At 43.7% G+C, this 6384-nt stretch overlaps 1 long non-coding RNA gene and 1 pseudogene across 1 annotated transcript in view; one reads left to right on the plus strand and one right to left on the minus strand.

Moving 5' to 3' along the window:
• Positions 1 to 272: 272 nt before the first annotated feature.
• LOC147418990 (uncharacterized) overlaps positions 273 to 6384 on the minus strand; it is a 6152-nt gene continuing 40 nt past the window's right edge. Inside the window, exons 1-3 of the long non-coding RNA XR_015187148.1 lie at positions 6294 to 6384; positions 5925 to 6046; positions 273 to 579 (exon numbers count right to left, since the gene is read on the minus strand). The exon at positions 6294 to 6384 is cut by the window's right edge and continues 40 nt beyond it. This is a non-coding gene — a long non-coding RNA (uncharacterized LOC147418990). The remainder of the gene's footprint in view (positions 580 to 5924; positions 6047 to 6293) is intronic.
• The window catches only part of LOC147418991 (uncharacterized), an 8582-nt pseudogene continuing 8369 nt past the window's right edge, over positions 6172 to 6384 (plus strand).

Raw genomic sequence — 6384 nt, forward strand, 5'->3', positions numbered from 1 at the left:
TTCTACAAACCCAAAGCCTATGCTCTCTCTCTCTCTCTCTCTCTCTCTCTCTCTCTCTCTCTCTCTCTCTCTCTCGACATTTGGAGCTGCGGGTGGGTTCTCTCCACGAGACTTCGCGTGGTGATACATGGAAGGGCTAAGTGTCCAAGGAATTGAAAATCAGTTTGATAAAATAAAAGATGTGGGTATTGGGAAAACATTGCACATGCCTCTATGTGTTCACCCTTGTCAAATGCTTGCATAATTCCACATGCATCGATATGCAAGCATAAGTAATCGCATTCAAAGAGAGGTCATCAAGTGCTTTGCCTTTGATAAAATCAGGGCCATATGCTATAGCTTCTTTTCTCTTTCCATGTCAAGCAAATACTATAATTGGCATCATCCAAGAGATAACATTCCACATAGAATCTCATTACAACTTCTTGTCCTTTCAACAAGTACAGCCTACAGGTCGACCAAAGCATTTCCAAGCAGGAATCAGATGTACACATTGCCGATCACATTTGGGAAAAGCCCTCTCTCAACGTTTGTGGAAAACAACCCAGAGCTTCCTGGCCTTGCCAACATCAGACATACCTGCAAAAAGTGCATGCCAAGTGTACAAAGCTCTTGAAGACAAATATTTTGACCATACATATGTTCACCAAAGATACAAGCATAGGAACAAATTTAACAAAACTTAAAAATCAAAACACTTGCCCTTGTTGAGGAGATACCTAGGGTAAGTGCTTTCCAAGAGAACATTCAAAAGAGTATCTAAGGCAATGTTCTCTATTGCATTCAGAGATTACAGATTACAATACAGTTTCATTTCTCAACTCTAACTTAGCAAGTCCCACCTATAATTGCATTCAAAGAGGCTACAAATCAATTTTGTCAATACACCTCACTTGATGTATATGTTCACCAAACCATTGCCAAATACAAAATTGTATTTTAAAAGAGTCCCATCCTAACAAAGTTCTGATGAATTTGTTTGCCCATGCCAAATAAATATTGTTTTTTAAAAGAGCACCATCCTAATAGACTTTTGATGAATGTGTTTCCCCGTGCCAATTTTGTACATAATGTACACTAGTACGGCCGGTCGCCTTCGGCGGCTTCTCTCTCTCCTCCTCTCTCCCTCTTTATCGCGTGCAAAGGGGCTTGTTTTTGTTTTGGACTTTAGCCTTCAAGTCGCAAATTGCGACACGTGTAAAAGGCTCCCCCTTCCGCCATATTATGTTAGTAGATGTCTTAGCAATGCAAGTGTGAGTGATGACTTTAGAGAGAATTAATTGCTTCACATGAACTATAAAAAACCCAAAGCTTTTTGCTCCCCATGTTGGACATACCCCGCCTTCCAAGAATGACATGCTTGATCTGAAAGACATCATCCACATGCAAGTATAGCACCATTGGTTTAATGCACTAACATCAATTTTCCCTAATATTATCATAGTATGTTGGGCCCTCATCCCATAGACCTCAATGAATACCTGACTCTGGATCAAATCACACAAAACTGTTGTGTGTGGATTGATGCCCTCTTGTTACATCCACTAAAAACAATCCCAAGCTTCCTTGGTTGGCACTTGCTCAGCACCTCCCTCGTATAAGTCTATTCCACGGGACTACATTGGAGACATAACATCACTCAAAAAAATCTCAAAACACCCTCGTGCTTCTTGACCTTGCTACTTTTAAGCAAATCCTACAATTTGGTACTATCCAAGGGACAATGCTCCAAATAGAAAGCTTGTCACAACTTGAACTTTCAAAAGTACACCACATCACGCCTGCAGATCCCCCAAAGGACTTCCAAGGACTAATACAAATGTATGAAGCCTCTCCTCCTCATTTGTGAAAAGCAGCTCAGAGCTTTCTTCTTGGCTATGCCAATGTTGGAGATACCTACAATAAGTGTAATCCCATTGCAAGATGCTCTTCAAGCTTAATTATTATACCATGCATTTGTTCATCCAAAAGATGGTCAAGCACATGAGAGCAAGTGAGTAGAACTTACCTAGACTAAGTGCTTTCCACCTCCAACAAATCGATTACCAATGGTACCACTTGCCCTCACTTGACCTATGAAGCCTCACCTTGGTACTTCCTCCTGATGTAGCTTCTCCTCAAGAAAGAATGGCTTGGTGTAACAGAGGCCATCATACGTGAGCGGCTTTCATGTGCAACTTACTTCACCAACATCTAATTATTACACCAAAAAATCTTTCAATGGGCTCACTTAAACTACTCTATCTTTGAGCTCCATAGTCGAGAAAGCCGAGATGTATGCAAGACACTCGGAAGAGAGAGAGAGAGAGAGAGAGAGAGAGAGAGAATGTGCAACAATATTTCCCCAAGAGCGAGCACGAGAAGCGTACAACCATTTTGTGAAGCACAAGGGTAGCCAAGTGAGGTGGGTCAATTTCATACGAAGGCCTTTGAAGATTTTGAACATTGACACCCCAATTAGTAAAACGATGACAACGGATCTCTATGCTTCTTCAAGGTCGATTATGAGCTCCAAATTCAAAAGGCCAGGTCCTCATGAGTCCTTTTTCTCTCCCCCTCTCTCTCACGCATGCAAACGCCGTGAGGCGCCCATTCTCTCTCTCTCTCTCTCTCTCATGCAATGTGTGGATATGCTGAGTTCTGAATGTCTTAAGAGAAATAGTTCATCTCTCCCTCTCTCTCTCTCTCTCTCTCTCTCTCTCTCTCTCTCTCTCTCTCTCTCCACATGCAATATGTACATTGTGGATATGCTGAGTATCTAGGAAAAATAGTTCATATCTCTCTCTCTCTCTCTCTCTCTCTCTCTCTCTCACACACACACACACACACACACACACACACACACACACACACACACACACACACACACACACACACACACAAGCAATGCACATGCACAATCGTACGACTCTCCCCCCCCCCTCTCTATCACACGCACCGTCAGACGCTTGCAAAGAGCCAACAAGGGGCAGAAAGGATGCACTGCGTGCAAGGCTTCTCTCTCAGAGACAGGACACAAACACACTTGTCATTTTAGTGCCGACATCGCGGAGGTCATTTCCTCACTACTTTAAGAAACATTCTTTAGTCACTAAGATTCTAGGAGATATTCCCCACCCCACCCTTCTACATGGCCCTGCACAGCTCGCAGCCTCTGCTTCATGAGGCGAGGCTGAGATATTTCTCTCTCTTTGTTTCTCTCCGCCATCTATCTCATACCGCAAAAAGACACCTTTTCCTCTGCAGCCCTTTCGTGGAGTCAAACACCTGCACGTCTGGGCTTGCAGCGTGCGAACGCTACTGCTCCACATTATGGCTATTTTGAAATGGCGAGTGTTGGTGCTTCTCCACAGCGCCAGGTCGAAGCAGCCTGTGTTCCGCTCAGTAGCTCCTCCTCCACCTCCGCCCTTGCCTGCATGGCGTGGTTATGATCATGTCGAGATCCGATTTCTCTGTAGCTAATCGACGCCCATGAGCTGTCAAAGCCAAGCACTTTGCAGGCTCTGGTGATGGAGAGAGAGAGAGAGAGAGAGAGAGAGAGAGAGAGAGAGAGAGAGAGAGAGAGAGAGAGAGCATTGTCCCTCGGCTCCACCTTATGGAAAAGTGCAGCTAGTGCTCCAGCCTCTTCTCTGCCATGATGGAGACTACTCGCGCGCGCGCGCGCGCGAGAGAGAGAGAGAGAGAGAGAGAGAGAGAGAGAGAGAGAGAGAGAGAGAGAGAGAGAGAGAGAGAGAGAGAGAGAGAGAGAGAGAGAGCTATGTGCTCGTGGCTTGAAGGTATGCGAGACACACATTGCCTTTGAAACACACACACTCAGTTAATGCATTCTCTCATTGGATTCTTCACCCCTTTCTGGCGCCTGGTAGTGCCACGAGGCTTGCATCGTGCATGGTACCCCAGATGGCGGTGCAACTTTCCTGTCAATTTTCCAACATTTATTTCTACTATCTGATCTGAGTCTGACAGACTTGAAGGTGAGCTGAAGGACATCTTTTCAAAGGTGCAAAAGTCAAGTCTTTTTTCACTCTAAAAGTTCAAAACTCTCAAAGGCTCAGAATCTCCAATCCATGACACGTGGAACACCTCTCTTTCCTCAAAATATTTAAGCTCCATAATATATGTATAGAAGTACATCGCCAATGCAATGGTGATAATACAAGTAACAATAAAGTGATAGAATCTTTTAACTGCGTTCTGGTGTAATCAGCTGTCCCTCTAAGAGCGCCTTCCCATAGCCCGCTAAAAGCACCTCTCACAGAGAGGACCTTCCAAAGGTAGCAGACCCGTTAGCTACATGTCTCCCATCCCATACTTAGGGATTTTTCGACCACCAAGCTGCTCTATGCCAGTCACTGTGTGACTGTTCCAGTCAAAAGGTAGCTGCAGGCGCCCAGTAACGGGCTCTAGCCGGTTTTGGAGACAGTTCAAGCACATAGAGGGTGGTTGGACCACCCCCCATGTCAGAGGCAAAACTGCTTCATGCCTTTGGCCAACGGCACTTTGAGTTGTGTATGGGATGATTCTACAAAATAGAATAGGCTTGTAACAACGCTTTTAGCTGGCCTATGAGAAGGCACTCGAAGACTTGGCAAAAGCTTGAGGATGATTTGTATTTTTCTTAGTGACATCATAATACAATCACTCACAAATTGTGAGTTTTGAAAAAAAAAGAGAGCAATAGAATGTGCCATATATAGTCATCGACCATTAGTTGCAACCATATGACATGACTAGTATGTGACCCACCCGCACGTTGCTGTGTCTATCAGGATTGGATGTCAAATGGAGGGAGAAGTTTGTGAATAAAGGGGAAAAGAACGTAGCCAATGCAAGGTGATAATACAAAGTAATTAGCTTGATAGAAAGTGTGCCATACATGGTCAGAACAATTAACCATTAATTGCAACTAAATAACATGACTAGTATGTGACCTGCCTGTTGCTATGGCAATTAGAAGCAAGGCTTAAACTCAGGGACACTCGCCTTCCTTGCAAGGTGGAAACATGTGAAAACATTCTGCATGCATAGATAAGGTAGTGCCAATTATAGTCTTGGATGCTTTATTATTAAATAAGATATCCTCCAAAGCTATGATAAAACAACTCTAGCTAACTATCATCTAAAACCTATCAAGAGACAGTCCCAATGGAAAACCACCCACATCAAGGTGTTTATGTGTCTAACTTTCTTGAAACATATGGTAGCTATTGGTTGCTTTAAGTTTCTATATTGTTCCATAGAATCGGTTATTCTTCAATGTTCATTGATTAGAGGTGATATCATTTTTGCTTCTAGCATGACCCCATTTCTTTAGGATCTATACACGGGATGCATAACCTTAGTATAAGTGGTGTATACGTTATGAGGATTTGTAGACTTGCATTAGAATTTCTACGATTTTGTTGGTCAATTAGCAAAGAACTTTGCTATTATCAAAAATTGATGCATGAGTCTCTCTCTTTCTCTCTCTCAAAGTGGAAGGGGATGTTTACATACTGCAGTGTTCTTTACAAAGGAAGATACATAGCTATATACAATCCTTTTGAAAAATTTCTTAGATAATATTTGAAGTAATTGGCTCTAAAGAAGCCTATCAACCTAACTCTTTAGCGCAGTTAGCCCAAAGATTATTTTTTGAAAGCTCAAAGGAGAGCTATGCCACGTTAGCAAAAAGACAAAAATGAGATCGTGACTTTTCTCTCTTCCACTTTCTCACTCTTTCTCTGCACTCGACGTCAGTTTCTTTTGCTTTATTCAAACTGCTCTTCTCACAATCTATTCTCCTCTTAAGGAAAGGCAGGTACAATTCTCTCTCTCTCTCTCTCTCTCTCTCTCACACACACACACACACACACACTCACAGGCGGCTCAATTTCAAAATTGCATTGTGAGTCAAGCTAGGAGCCCAATCAGTCGTTGCTTACCTGGAATATGTGGGTGGACGTATTCATGAGTAGAGGGAAAAAGTTGGGGAGGTAAAAAGCCAAAAGGTGAGGCAGGCTCCACATCTACGCTTTCTTCGTATTTCGAGAGGTCCCTTCAGGCCCTGCCATAGCATTCAATCCAAGCGAGTAAGTGCCGTCGCCCTTCTCTCTCTCTCTCTCAAGTTGAGCCTGCCTTAGCCCGCCCAACCCCGCCTTGAAAAGCTCAGAATTAGCCCTACAGCTCTCGCTCTCTCTCTCTCTCTCTCTCTCTCTCTCTCTCTCTCTCTCACACACACACACACACACACATACACATCAACAGTGCCATGGCATCCTACGTAAAACCCGAGAGCGCGCTTCGTGTCTCACCGTCATCCTCGAGCTTGCAGTTGTGTGTGACTCCATTGACGATGTGTGCACTCCAATCAATGGCTCTAGGGGTGACTGTGATCTCTCCCGA

The sequence above is a fragment of the Adiantum capillus-veneris genome, chromosome 29, assembly GCF_014529385.1.
Source record: "Adiantum capillus-veneris isolate H3 chromosome 29, ASM1452938v2, whole genome shotgun sequence".
NCBI classification, from domain to species: domain Eukaryota; kingdom Viridiplantae; phylum Streptophyta; class Polypodiopsida; order Polypodiales; family Pteridaceae; genus Adiantum; species Adiantum capillus-veneris.